The 15,890-nt window shown below is 36.3% G+C and overlaps 1 pseudogene; it reads left to right on the top strand.

The window, feature by feature from the left end:
• Positions 1–765: 765 nt before the first annotated feature.
• On the top strand, positions 766–15,251 carry LOC112495629 (acetolactate synthase 3, chloroplastic-like; annotated as a pseudogene).
• The last annotated feature ends 639 nt before the right edge of the window (positions 15,252–15,890 follow it).

The raw sequence follows: 15,890 nt of genomic DNA, 5'->3' as shown, positions 1-15,890 counted from the left end.
GAGTCAGAATATAGAGCCTTAGCCTTGACAACTTCAGAAGTGTTATGGATTTCATACTTGTTACAGGAGCTCAGAATACAGCTAACCAGCACACCTGTTCTGTATTGTGATAATAAAAGTGCAGAGGCACTGGCAAGTAACCCAAAGTATCATTCACAAACCAAGCACATTGAATTGGACATTCATTTCGTGAGAGAACACATTGCCAAGAAGGAATTTGTTGTTGAACATGTGTCAAGCTCAAGTCAATTGGCAGATGTGCTTACTAAGCCACTTGGCTTTGATCATTTTGCTTATATGAGAGCTAAGCTCAATGTCTGTCCAAGACCTTGAGCTTAAGGGGGCATGTTGAGAATGAATCCATGTCAGCAGCTGAGTCAGCAATTAGTTACACGTGCAGGACAACTCTTAGAAGTTGTTAATGATTCTCGCCAATAGTTTGTTATAAGTTGTTAAGATAATTTCCATACGTTTGTTGCTAAAGAACCTTCTAGGCTCGATTATATAAAGCCTGTAATTCCTCGTTTCAGTTTAATAATAATAATAAATGAATTCAGTCTGATAATATTTTCTCTCGAGCTTTAGAATTTTCCTTTCAACCAAACACTTTCTTTTCTTTAACTTGTAATTCCTCGTTTCAGTTTAATAATAATAATAAATGAATTCAGTTTGATAATATTTTCTCTCGAGCTTTAGAATTTTCCTTTCAACCAAACACTTTCTTTTCTTTAACTTGGTATCAGAGCCTACTCTGTTTACAAAGTGATGGCTTCTTCAAGCTCGAATCCTTCAGCTCATATCCTTTCTGGAACTTCCTTTACCTTTACCACACCAATCAAACTTGATCGCACAAATTATACAATCTGGAAACAACAAGTTCTCTCTTCAATTCGTGGAAATGGTCTTGAGAATTACATTGATGAATCTAAGCTCTGTCCAGATCAATTTCTTCCTAATAGATCTAGATCTGGTGAAGCAAGTGAAGTAGGTTGTGAAAATCCAGATTATGTTGCATGGAAACGTCAGGATCAGCTTCTACTCAGCTGGATCGTGTCCTCAATGAGTCTTGAGATTCTCAGTCTCGTGGTAAGCTCTCAAACTTCTCTTGAGCTATGGAGGAAACTTGAAAAACAGTTCGGATCAGAATCAATGGCTAAGAAAGTTCATCTTAAAATGCTTCTTAGTAATCTAAGGAAAGGATATGTGTCTATGACTGAATATTTCACAAAACTTAGAACTATCTCTGATGGTCTTGCTTTAGCTGGAAGTCCTCTTAACAACATTGATCTAATCACTCATCTTATCACTGGATTAGATCATTCGTATTATCCTGTAGTTGTTTACATTGAAGCAAATATGTTGACCATGGATCTGAGTGAAGCCTATGCTATGCTATTGACACATGAGGCTAGGCTTGATAACAGTAAGAATATTGACAGTAAAGAAGTTAAAAACAACTTTATGGCTAATGTAGCTCAAACTGGGAATTTTCAAAAGAAAGGGAATGGTAATAATCAGAATAACTGGAACAAAAATGGTGGAGGTAACTGGAATCAGAATTCTGGAGGTAGAGGTGGATATCAAGGTGGATATCAAGGTCAAGGAAGAGGTAACTGGAATCAGAATTTTAATGCTGGCAGAGGCTTTGCTGGTGGTTTTAACACTGGTGGAAATTTTAATAATGGAGGTTTTGCTGGTAACTTTAACAATGGAAATGCTAATGTTGGTGGTTTTGGCAGAGGTGGTTTTGGGGGTAATAGAAAGAACTTTGCCCAGGGAGGTGTTATGTGTCAGATTTGTTTTAGGTTTAACCATACTGCTGCTGAGTGTAGAGACAGGTTTAACAGAAATTTTGCTCCAAGCTTTCCAGTTCAAGGCTATCAACCAAATCAAGGACCAAAGTCAGCTTATATGGCTACATCTGAGGGAGTTGCTGATCAAGGTTGGTACCTTGACAGTGGAGCTACCCATCACCTTACCAACTCAGCTCAGAACTTAACTGATGGTAAGACTTATTTTGGTACCAATTCTCTACTTGTAGGAAATGGTCAAGGTCTTCAAATCACACATATTGGTAATGCATGTTTGTATACCTCTTTTGGTTCATGCATTTATCTTCATGATATTCTGTGTGTTCCCAAAATTACCAAAAATCTTGTAAGTATCTCTAAGCTTCTTTCTGACAGTGATATAACAATTGAATTCTCCTTTGATGCCTGTTTTCTAAAGGACAAAGTGAAGGGAACACTGCTGGCTCAGGGGATTGTTGAAGGTGGACTGTATAAGCTACTGTCATGTGGAGAGTCATTTTCTTCTGATACATCAGTATTCCAACCAAGTTCAATGGTGTTAGTTTTTTCTTCTCAGCAAGTTTGTGTTGATCCTTTGTTTGAGAAAATAAAGTCTAGTTTTCCAGTAAACTTTCATGCTTCAAGCAATGTTTTAGTCAGTCTTTTACATAATAGGCTTGGTCATCCAAGCAAGCATGTTGTTCAAACTCTCTTGAGAAACAATTGTATAACCTTTACTGGTGATAATAAGCAAAAACTTGAATTCTGTAATGCATGTCAACTTGGCAAATTACACCAGTTTCATTTTTCAGCAACTGACATCAAATCAAAATATCCTCTTGAATTAATCCACACTGAAAAATGAAGACTTCAGGAGAAATTTTATGATTTGATGTTCACCCTTATAACACAAGATGAATTTAAAGTTTAGTGGTCATTTATAATTACTGAATTTACGCTTCAATAGAATGCATTGGTATAAAAAACACATTCAATGTGTGCAACTAAGCCAAAGCTTATCTGAACTGGTCTGTCCAATATAAGTTAAAGTTGTATGAGTTTGTTTGACAAATCGATCGTGCTCTTCGTAATATTTGTACCACTTAAACAACCAATCAATTCAAACTCAAACATAGTGCTCATGTCTTGAGAATGCACTTACGTAGCCTAGAGAATCATGTTGCAGAAATGTTCCCATTGAGGGTTTTTGCAAAGGTTAGAGATGAGATGCTGTAAGAAGGTGCAGTAATCAAGGTATAAAATGAAAAAAATGTCGATGCTCATTTGTACACATTCACTGAATTTGGGACACCAATAATGCAGTGGAATGTGGTCCATGAGCTAATGGAAAATAGTATAAAATGCTCTTGTCAAATGATGGGTTCGCTTCCGGGTTAACACATGTTTCATATGTTGAAAGTACAATAATTTCAAAAGATGTCAAGACGAAAGGATCACAATACTTGTACATTGCCATACCATAAGTTGACACCAAAGTTTTTGAACTTGCTAAATTTAGTGCATTGTCTATACCTTGCAATAAAATGTGCTACAATGTAGCCAAATATACCAAAGCCTACGAAAAGGCATTGGTTGAGATTAACCGGTTAACATTAACTGTTCAACAACTACCTCAGCGAGACGGGCTCCTAAATACAAAGGTGCAGAGTGGACCAAAGCTATATAATCCAGTAGTTGTCAAAAACAAAGGTGCTATCTCCAAAGCCAATTGAATAGAGAAAAGCTCTAGAAAGTGTGTGAAATATTGTGAGGTTGGGCATACAACAAGAACTTATCTTATCCCAGGGAATAATGGCACACAATTTACTTATCCTAGGTTTGTTGTCCTTTGTTTCATGTTTATAGTAATCAACTTCATGAGCAGCCCATTGCATGTTGGCATGATTACAAATAACTTTCAATCTATCATTTTTCAATGTCGATGGTGATTGTTTTTCTACATTTGGTTTGTCAAGTACGTTGAATTCTGGTGTTTTTTATGGTGTAAATCTTGCATTGTTTGCTTCTTTAAGTAACTAATTTTCAAATATTTTCTATTGGTGGCCTCCTTGGACAATTTATTTACATAATTTATTCTACCTTTCATTAACAAGTTTATATTTTATTGACATAATGTATATTTATATTTTATACTTAATGTTGATTTATAAGTTTTAAATAGTATTTGTAAGTTTTTATTTTGTTTACTATTTATAAATCAATTTACCACTTCTATGTAAATTTAATAAATTTACCTCCATTTACAAGTCTTATTTTCCATTTACATAATTTATGTTTTATTTTATATATAATACAAATTTACAATTTTTATGTTTTATCTATAAGTTTTGTCTTGTTTATTAATCATACATCAATTTGCCAGGCTTATGGTGATTACTTATTTTATCTTTCATTTACAAGTTTTATATTTCATTTACATAATTTATATTTTATTTTATACTTAATGTTGGTCTAAAAGTTTGACGTCATATCAATAAGTTTTTATTTTATTTACTAATAATAATACAACTTACCAATCTTATGTTAATTTACTTGTCTTACGTTTACAAGTTTTACATTTTATTTACATAATTTATGTTTATTTTACAGTTAATGTTGATTTACAAGTTTTATATTAAATTAAATATATCCTATGTTGATTTACAAGTTGTATGTTTAATTTATATACTTTATATTTTATTTACATAATTTACATTTAATTACAGTATTAATGCCGTAATTTTAATCATAGTTCTTTTTTTTTTAAATAATCCTTAAACCTTGTTTGTTAATCAGTTTCAATATATTTATACACCTTATATGTTTTTTGTAATCAATTGTTTTACACTGTTGATTGAATCTAGTGGTGCACATTTGTTACATTGTTGATGTTGTAAAAAAAGTAACACATCATAGAATGACCCATTAAATAATCTTACTCAAAGACAAAAAAATAAAAGTTGTGGAAAATTCTCCACCTATACAGAAATATAGACAACAAAGAGGAGATTTAGCTTATGCATCTGTCACCTTGTTACAGTTCCCCAAGATACGACGAAGTTGAAAATCATGCTTTCGTATAAATAATCATTGAGTCTTAGAGATAATCCAAAATATTTTGCCATGAGTTCTTCACTATCCCAAAACTAACTAAAAAAAAAAGAAATCTTTTGTCTTTACATTCACTGCGATCCTTTTCCCTAAAAAAAAAAAAAAGCCTATATTGTGATAATATAATTTGCTCAATTCCTTATTTGACCTTGTTTTCTCTCTCTCTCTCTCTCTCTTCTTCACTTAGGAAAATTTATTCTGAGTAAAATTATTGTTAATTTACTTGTTTTTATTAGTTTTAGTTTAATTTACTTTTTTTCACCTTGCATTTATAAATTTTATGTTCCATTTTCAAATTTTATATTTTAGTTTTCACTTAATATTGATTTATTAGTTTTTGTTATATTTGCAAGCTTTTGTTTTCTTACCATCAATACAATAATTTACTAGTTTTATATTAATTTAATTGTTTTACCTTCCATTTACAAATCTTATGTTCAATATTTAAATTTATGTTTATTTTATAGCAATTATTGATTTACAAGTTTTATATTAAAGTTACAAGTCTTATATTTAATTATAGTATTGATGCCGTGAATTTAATCACGGCATCATAGAGCAACATTGATTTATTTTTTGGACATGATACTGAAATATTTTCCGCTATGTAAGTTGCCAAAATTATGTCATTTAAATTAGATAGGCCAAAATTCTCATAGGTTTCATGGGTTTTACAAAAAATGTTTAAAATTTCATTTTGTTTCATGGAATTTCTCTTCAAATTTCGAAGTAGGCCACAACACTAACAAAGTTGAAAACTTTTAAGAGATGTTATAATTCAGCAGTAATTGGCATTTTGACATTCTCAAAAATAAGATATTACTCTAGTTGTGAGAGATCGAGAATAAGAAAAAGAGGGAAAGAGAGAGAAAAAGGTTACTTCAGTAATTTAAACAAAAGCTATTTTAATATAAAAGATTTAATCAATCTAACAGGGTATTTAGAGAGGGAATTGACAAGTTAAAATAAAAAATATCCCCATTCTTAATTATTTTATTTAAAAAAAGTGGGTACATAGAGGAAATTGATGGGTTCAAATATCCAATGCTGGTGCCCATTGGGGCTAGGCATTTCAAAATTTATAATTTTATTTAGATTGTTTTCCCATTTTTAATCTGATTTACATAAACGTCCCTCCTAAAATTTAAAATAACTAAAATATCAGATTTTGTTTTTAAACTTTCAATCCCTAGGAAATATTATTATTTTGAAATCCCTGGGGCCCTACTCTCCTTGCACAAAAAAAGTAAAAACTACTTCATCTTGCGACTTTTATCCAAATTATTTTTTTTCAATGGATCTTTTGGCACTTGAAATTCAACTTGATATTTAGATTATGGACGTGGGTTTTGATAACAAATTTTCAATATTGAAATGGATTGGTTAGTTAGCAAGAAAAATAGTTGAACTAAGAAGAATAAATACTATCCATTAATTTATCTTTTGATGACATTTGCATTGATTTTACCAATTGTTCTAACTACAGTAGAAAGACATTTTCAGCTATGAATTTTGTGAAAAATCCTCTGTGAAATCGGGTGAGAGATCAATGATTTAATAATAATACTGTTGTATATATAGAAAAAAGATATATTTTGTAGTTCTGATGATGAGGCTATTTTTCAAATTTTTAAAAATATGAAAATATGTCAAGGATAGCTATAAATGTATTGAAATGAATATTAATGAATTTTTATTTTGGTATTTGTTATTTGTTGGCTATTTCTGAATTCTTTTATTGTTAGAACTTAGCCCCTTTAGATTGAATTCCAAGCACTGCCATCGAAATATCCACTCCCTATATGAGTAAAGATTGTTAGAATTGAATTATAATTTCTCCTTATATCAGTTCTCTTGAGAGTTGATGCAGCGGAAGTTTAAAGTTCATAATATTCCGTTGATTCTAGAAAATACCGAATAAAAGAACAAATTAAATTCACGTTGATTCAAAAGATTACTGCAAATTTAAGAGTTAAGACTCATTGATTCTGTAGAATACCGAGAATTAACTGAACTCAAATATTCACACAAAAATTTAAAAATTGAAAATATTATTGAATTCAAATATGCCTTCAAAAGATAAAAGAGGGAGTTATTTATATTAGTAATAATTATCTTAAATCATGAAGTAAAAGGAAAACAAAGTTCTAAATTAGAAAGGAAATTGAAAGTTATAAACCTTAATTAATAAGGAATCTAATCCTAGTATAATATGGATTCTTAATCTACATCAATGGTGCATTTTAAAAAACTCGTGCCATATGTCTATTACCGAAGAAAGACTCTTATGGTCATTCGGGTAGGTAGGAGAATCAAACACTTCACTTAATGTTAAGGAAAGGAGGTACTACTGACCAATCCAACAGAAAGGATTGCTAGTGAGAGTATAGGGCTAATATCAAACTAATCTCATATTTTTATCTATTAATCATGATTCAGATCCGTCAATAATTTTACTAATAAAAAACAAATGGAATCCATATTCATTAGAACTAAAAAGTAGAGAATTAAAAAATAAAACGCGTTATATTATACAAAAGAAATGTGAACAACATGAAACAATTTTATATATAAACAGTATGGTGGCCTTGGCAACTGTCTTTCACTAGTAACTAGATTCTCTAGATTCCTTGCATCAATGGCAACCACCTTATCCCCATCGTTTATCCTCACCACCTCCATATCTCCACCGATAATATCCCGACCCCTCATGTAGCTTCCTTATTCTTATAATTGGATGAAAAATCCCAGCCTCCAAGTTACGAACAACTCTCTCAGTATACCAACAATTACTGTACCATTCCAACAAACAGATTTTGCTCCCAGATTTACGCCAGACGAGCTTCAGAAAGGTGATGACATTATCGTGGAAGCCCTGGAACGCCAGGGTATCACCACTGTCTTTGCTTATCCGGATGCCGCGTCCATTGAGATCCACCAATCTCTCTCGCACTCCAACATCCGGATTATTCTCCCTCGCTATGAACAAGGTGGCATCTTTGTTCCGGAGGAGCGGATGGCTATTCCACCGGAACACCTGGCGTCATGAATATAATGACTGGCCTCATGGATGCTTATTCTTGTCAAAGGCCGGTGGCCACAAAGCCAATTCAAGTTGGCTTTGACAAGCCGGCCAAAGAAAATGGTGATGCCGGCCAAAGAAAATGGTGCCATCCAAATGGAGAAAAAGAAGAAGTTGGCAACAACATTTGAAATATATACATATATATATTAATTTAATAGCCATTTTTTGGCTATAAAAGGAAGAGCTCCCTAATTCATTTTATTCCAATCTTGAGATCCAAGTTTTGTAGAGAGAATTGAGAGTTTAAGAGCTTGCATTTATAAGCTCTAATTTTAGTGATTTGAGAGTTTGGGTGTATTGAGGTTTTGGGTAGTGAGCTAAAATACTACAATACTTGTAACTTCTTTTCACTAGTAAAATATTTCCTTTTGTCTTCGCCCGTGGATGTAGGTTAAAAGCCGAACCACGTAATTTCTTGTGTCCTCTAGTGTGATTGTTCTTTATTTTATTTCCAATTTTATTTTAGCTGCGGTCCTGCTTCACCCACCAATTTTCTAACAGTGGTATCAGAGCTATTGGTTGTATTTTTTGGAGTCAGGTACTGTTCACGTATACGTTACTATTCACGTATACGGTACTATTCACGTGAAACGGTGGGAGCGATCCAAAAATTTTGCGGTGCAAAGCAGGGAATAGTGGTGTGAGTAAAACAACTGTGTGGTTTTGTACATGTCTAGGAAAGTTCTGTCACAAAGGCGATAAGAGCTTAAGGAGTCTGGGTTTTAAGTGGGACCATTGTGACCCCTCCAGTCTTTCCTGGGAACTTTCCTGGTGTGCATTCTCACACATACTCATAACTATTCAAGGTGGTATACCAGCTTGTGTGCAGTATTTATCAACAAAATGGCGGCAAAGTATGAAATTGAGAAATTTAACGGAAATAATTTTTCGTTGTGGAAAATGAAGATGAAAGCTGTATTGAGGAAAAATAATTGCTTGGCAGCAATTGGAGAAAGGCCCATGGAGATAACTGATGACAAGTGGAACGAGATAGATGGCAACGCCATTTCTGATCTACACTTGGCACTTGCAGACGGAGTATTATCCAGTGTGGCAGAGAAAAACACAGCGAAGGAAATATGGGATACTCTCACAAAATTGTACGAGGCCAAGTCACTACACAACAAAATTTTCTTGAAGAGAAAACTCTATACTCTTCAAATGGCGGAATCTACAATGGTGACCGACCACATCAACACATTGAAGACTCTATTTTCACAACTCACAACATTGGGTCATAATATAGAGGAAAATGAACGTGCAGAGCTTCTACTTCAAAGTCTACCAGATTCGTATGATCAACTCATCATCAACCTGACGAACAACAATCCAGTGGAGAGTCTAGTTTTCGACGATGTTGCAGCCTCCGTATTAAATGAGGAAAGCAGGCGGAAAAATAAGGAAAACAGACAAGCAAGTTCGCAGCAAGCGGAAGCGCTATCAGTGACGAGAGGGAGATCAACGGAACGTGGCTCCAGTGGGAGTCAAAATTATGGTAGATCAAAATCCAGAAATAAGAAGAATGTTAAATGCTACAACTGTGGCAAGAAAGGGCACGTCAAGAAAGAGTGTTGGAGTAACCAGAAGAGAAGAGAGGGTAAAGAACCTGAGTCATCAAATGCTCAGGGGTGTGTAGCAAGTTCCTCAGATGATGGCGAAATTCTCTACAGCGAGGCAACAACTGTTTCAGAAGGCAGAAAACGACTTTCTGATGTCTGGCTTATAGACTCAGGAGCTACCTGGCACATGACCTCTAGGAGAGAATGGTTCCACACATATGAACCTATCTCAGGAGGATCTGTATATATGGGTAACGATCATGCCTTGGAGATCGCTGGTATTGGTACTATCAAAATAAAAATGTTTGATGGTACAATTCGCACAATTGGAGAGGTACGACATGTCAACGGCCTGAAGAAAAATCTATTGTCTTTAGGACAAATGGATAGTAATGGGTACAAAACTCATGTGGAGAATGGAATTATGAAGATCATTAAAGGCGCGCTTGTATTGATGAAGGCAAAAAAGATCAGTGCTAATTTATTCATGCTTAAAGGAGAAACACTACTGGAGGCTGATGCGTGTGTCGCATCAAATGAAGAAGAGTCAACGATGATGTGGCATCTCAAGCTTGGTCACATGTCAGAACAAGGTTTGAAGATTCTCTCTGAGCGAAAATTGCTTCCGGGGCTCAAATCGGTAAGTTTACCATTTTGCGAGCATTGTGTTATAAGTAAACAGCATAGATTAAAATTCAGTAGATCTATTGCTAGAAGTAAATGCATTCTAGACTTGATTCATTCTGATGTTTGGGAATCACCGGATATATCCATGGGAGGTGCAAAGTACATGGTGACTTTCATTGATGACTATTCCAGAAGATGTTGGGTATATCCGATTAAGAAAAAGTCAGATGTATTTTCAGTATTTAAAGAATACAAAGCGCGGGTGGAACTTGAATCTGGTAAAAAGATCAAGTGCTTGAGGACAGACAATGGTGGAGAATATACAGACGGCGAGTTTCTTGCTTTCTGTAAGCAAGAAGGTATTCAGAGGCAGTTCACGGTGGCATACACTCCTCAACAAAACGGAGTGGCAGAGCGGATGAACAGAACTCTTACAGAAAGAATAAGAGCTATGTTGAGGACTGCTGGTTTACCCAATTCATTCTGGGCAGAAGCAGCCAAAACCGCCTGTTATATAGTAAATCGGTCGCCATCTACAGCTATTGGGTTGAAAACAGCGATGGAGATGTGGACTGGAAAGCCAGCTGATTATTCCTACCTACATGCATTTGGATGTCCTGTGTACGTGATGTACAATGCCCAAGAAAGAACAAAGCTGGATGCAAAATCTAGAAGATGTATCTTCTTGGGATATGCTGATGGAGTAAAGGGGTATCGTCTGTGGGACCCCATTGCCCACAAGATCGTCATCAGCAGAGATGTTATTTTTGTAGAAGATCAACTGCAAAGGAAAGATGGGGATGATAGCACTGTAAAAGAAAAGTCAGAGATTGTACCGGTATATGTGGAAAATAATCCAGAAGATTCAGATTCTTCTGAAGCAGCACCAGAGCACGAGGAACAAGAACCAGTCGAGTCCGAGGCTTCAGAAGTTCGTCGGTCAACTCGTGAGAGACGACCGCCAACGTGGCACTCGGAGTATGTCACAGAGATCAACGTTGCATACTGTCTTCTAACAGAGGATGGAGAGCCTTCAACTTTCTATGAAGCTTTAAACAGCTCAGATGTTGCTTTATGGATGACAGCAATGCAGGAAGAAATTGAAGCTCTACACAAGAACAAGACATGGGAACTTGTACCACTACCACGTGGAAGAAAAACCATTGGAAACAAATGGGTCTACAAGATCAAGCGTGATGGCAATGACCAAGTGGAGCGGTATCGTGCAAGATTGGTGGTGAAAGGATATGCTCAGAAAGAAGGCATTGACTTCAACGAGATATTTTCGCCCGTGGTTCGACTCACAACAGTCAGAGTAGTCTTGGCAATGTGTGCTACATTTGACTTACATCTAGAGCAGTTAGATGTGAAAACTGCATTTCTTCATGGAGAACTTGAAGAAGAAATATATATGCTCCAACCAGAAGGTTTTACAGAAACAGGAAAGGAGAACTTGGTTTGCAGGTTGAACAAATCTCTATACGGTCTCAAACAGGCGCCGAGGTGTTGGTATAAGAGATTTGATTCCTTCATTATGAGCCTTGGATACAACAGACTCAGTTCAGACCATTGTGCATATTACAAGAGGTTTGAAGATAATGATTTCATCATTTTGCTGTTGTATGTGGATGACATGTTGGTAGCAGGTCCCAACAAAGATCGAATCCAAGAATTGAAGGCACAGTTGGCTAGGGAGTTTGAAATGAAGGACTTGGGACCAGCAAACAAGATTCTAGGGATGCAAATTCACCGAGACAGAAATAACAGGAAGATTTGGCTTTCTCAGAAAAATTACTTGAAGAAAATCTTGCGGCGCTTCAACATGCAAGATTGTAAGTCAATTTCTACCCCACTTCCTGTTAATTTCAAATTATCCTCAAGTATGTGTCCTAGCAATGAAGCGGAGAGGAAGGAGATGTCTCGAGTACCGTATGCATCAGCAGTGGGAAGTTTGATGTTCGCTATGATATGCACAAGACCGGACATTGCACAAGCAGTGGGAGCAGTCAGTCGATACATGGCGAATCCTGGTGGAGAGCATTGGATAGCTGTGAAGAGGATTCTGAGATACATCAGAGGAACCTCAAATGTTGCATTATGTTATGGAGGATCAGAGTTTACTGTCAGAGGCTATGTGGATTCAGATTTTGCTGGAGATCTTGATAAAAGGAAATCCACTACTGGTTATGTGTTTACACTTGCGGGAGCAGCTGTAAGCTGGGTTTCGAAACTGCAGACCGTTGTGGCTTTATCTACAACAGAAGCAGAATACATGGCAGCTACACAAGCTTGCAAGGAAGCTATTTGGATACAAAGGTTATTGGAGGAGCTCGGGCATAAACAACAGAAAATTCCTGTGTTTTGTGACAGTCAGAGTGCCCTGCACATTGCAAGGAATCCAGCCTTTCATTCCAGGACAAAGCACATAGGAGTCCAGTATCACTTCGTTCGTGAAGTAGTGGAAGATGGAAGTGTGGATTTACAGAAAATCCATACTAAGGAGAACCTAGCAGATGTTTTGACCAAGCCGATAAATACTGATAAGTTTGTTTGGAGTAGATCCTCTTGTGGCCTAGCAGCAACGTAGGCAACATGATTATGGCGAAGCAGAAAGGATGATGTGGAGATTGATTGATTTTCAATCAAATCTCCAAGTGGGAGAAATGTCAAAGGCCGGTGGCCACAAAGCCAATTCAAGTTGGCTTTGACAAGCCGGCCAAAGAAAATGGTGATGCCGGCCAAAGAAAATGGTGCCATCCAAATGGAGAAAAAGAAGAAGTTGGCAACAACATTTGAAATATATACATATATATATTAATTTAATAGCCATTTTTTGGCTATAAAAGGAAGAGCTCCCTAATTCATTTTATTCCAATCTTGAGATCCAAGTTTTGTAGAGAGAATTGAGAGTTTAAGAGCTTGCATTTATAAGCTCTAATTTTAGTGATTTGAGAGTTTGGGTGTATTGAGGTTTTGGGTAGTGAGCTAAAATACTACAATACTTGTAACTTCTTTTCACTAGTAAAATATTTCCTTTTGTCTTCGCCCGTGGATGTAGGTTAAAAGCCGAACCACGTAATTTCTGGTGTCCTCTAGTGTGATTGTTCTTTATTTTATTTCCAATTTTATTTTAGCTGCGGTCCTGCTTCACCCACCAATTTTCTAACAATTCTGACAGTATCCCGATTGTAGCCATCACTGGCCAGAATTCACGAAAGCTCTTTGGTACGACCCATTTCAAGAAACCCCAGTAGTGGAGGTGACCCGCTATATGACAAAACATAATTATCTTGTCCTTGATCCGATGATATTACTAGGGTGATCAGTGAGGCACTCTTTTTCGCAAATCCAGTATTTTTTAATAACGGAAAGGGCGGACCATGCCCTATTTTAATTGATATACCAAGAGACATATACTACAACTAGCTATTCCAAATTGGAACCAGCCATTCATATTGTCTGAATACTAGGTTGTCTAAAGAACCAGATAAGTCAGGCTTACAGAAGATTCTGAAGTTAATTTCAGAGTCGAAGAATCCTATATTATGTGTTTGTGGCAGCTGTTTGAATTCCAGTGAGGAGTTAAGGAGGTTTGTTGAGCCGACGGGGATACCAGTAACGTGCGCAACACTGGGTCTAGGGTTGTTTCCTTGTTCGGATGATTTATGCTTGCGGATGGCAGGAATGTTTAGAACTTTATATGCTAATTATGCTGTGAATGAATGCGACTTGTTTCTTACTGTTAGGGTTAGATTTCATGACCGTCTGACATCAAAGCTTGAGGATTTTGCAAGCCGAGCTAAGATTTTTTATGTCAATAGTGGTTCCAATGAGAATGGAAAGCTTTTTGTTGCGGACCGCCCAAGTTACTAGCTCAATTGCCCATAATTTCGGGATAGAGAGCCCAAGACAAGGCCAAGAGCGCTACCTTAACCCGATTCCGGAAAATTTCAGGCAACTCTAACACATTTGAGCTTGTAAATATCTAGAATACTCCATACATTTCTAGCACATGTAATTATCTAGATAGTTGGTAGAATTCTCTAGAATATCTAGAGGTTGGCAAGCCTCCCCTATAAATAGCGCATGGCATTTAGCATTTGAGCAACAAGTTTAGAGCAAGCAACTCAAACACTTGTAAGCTCTCTTGTAATCTTTCTTTCGAGTAATACAATTTCTCTTACTCTACTCCATTGCTCTCTTCTCTCAAGCTCTTCGAAAACCTATAGGTTTAGCTAGTCGAGAAGCTCAAGGCTTAATTAGCAACATTCGGCAAAGGTTGTCTAAGTGCCGCACAGGTTTGCTGCGCAAAACACTCATCCCGTGACATTATGCTGCCTTACTAGTCTATTTCCGCGGATGCAAAGGTGGTGTTTAATGGATGAATAGGATATTGGAAAGTAAAGAAGTTAGATTTAAGTTTGATTTTTCAAAGAAGTTAGATTTAAGTTTTATTTTTCGGCTAGGAGGAAAGAGCTTGATGCGCAAAAGAAGGAATATCCACTTAGTTACAAGACGTTTGAGGATGAGATTCCTCCTCCTCAGTATGCGATTCAAATTCTAAATGAGTTGACTGATGATGAAAGAACAATTATATGTACCGAAGCAGGGCAACATCAAATGTGGGCCATTCGGTTTACAAGTTTAAGAGGGCCCAGCTGTTAACACCCTCAGGGTATGGATCCTTGGGCTTTCGATTGCCTGCTACTATCGGAGATGCTGTTGCTAATGAATGTACAAGAATTGGCCACTATCAAGGCTGAAAATCTCCCTGTTAAGGTATTGCTGATAAATAATCAATACTTAGGCATGGTTATGGAATTGGAGGAACGGTATTTAAGGCAAATAGAGCTGATTCATATTTGGGAGATCTATTAAGAAATTCGCCTACGGGATTCCTGTAGCTCGAGTGACAAAAAGGATGTTATTAGAGCTGCAATTTAGTTAATGCTGGAAACTCCACGACCGTCCTTACTGAATGTGATGGTTTCCTCTTAAGAGCACGTTGTGCCAATGATTCCTCATGGTAAATCTTTTAAAGATACAATCATGGAGAGTGATGGGAGAACACTTCATTAATCTACCCAAAGTTTTCGCTTTCGTCTAATATTTGTGTTGGTGTGGAAGGGGAATTTAAAGAGTGATTGACCTGCTAAATATTACGGAGTAATTGGAGATCGGCAGTGAAGCAGGCCTTTTACTACTTTCCAAATACTGATACATGTGCATGCTTCCTTTCAACTCCAAAACTTTGTAAAGGCAATTTGCTGCCAAGTAGCATAAGTTTCAGATATTATGCTCATATTATATTGCCCTGTCCTATTTGCTTTCTTATTTGTTGGTTCAGATGGCACATTATTGTGAATAATTGTAATGCAGCTTTGTTAGTATCCAAATTGTGATTCTATATATTGCATATTTATTTTGCAAAATGATATCATGTAGTGTACTACATAGTGATCTATTCAGCATTTGATCAGTCTACAGCAAGAACTCTCTTAGATGAGTGACGCAACTAGTCAAAGCAGATGCTGCAGCTGTGTATGGCGAGGTAAGATATATTTGGCCTTCCTCGTGACCTATCAGTCCAGGGAAGTTCCTATTTGTCGTGGAGACACAGACCATGCAAGGATAAACAGCCTCAAAAGAGTTATCCAAAGATTATAAACATCAACCACATTGATCATGAAGATGGTAAATCTGAACTCATTAAAACCA

The sequence above is a fragment of the Citrus sinensis genome, chromosome 1, assembly GCF_022201045.2.
Source record: "Citrus sinensis cultivar Valencia sweet orange chromosome 1, DVS_A1.0, whole genome shotgun sequence".
In the NCBI taxonomy this organism is placed as follows: Eukaryota; Viridiplantae; Streptophyta; class Magnoliopsida; order Sapindales; family Rutaceae; genus Citrus; species Citrus sinensis.
Note: the sequence above shows the minus strand (reverse complement) of the source record. Positions and strands in the feature narration are given on the sequence as shown.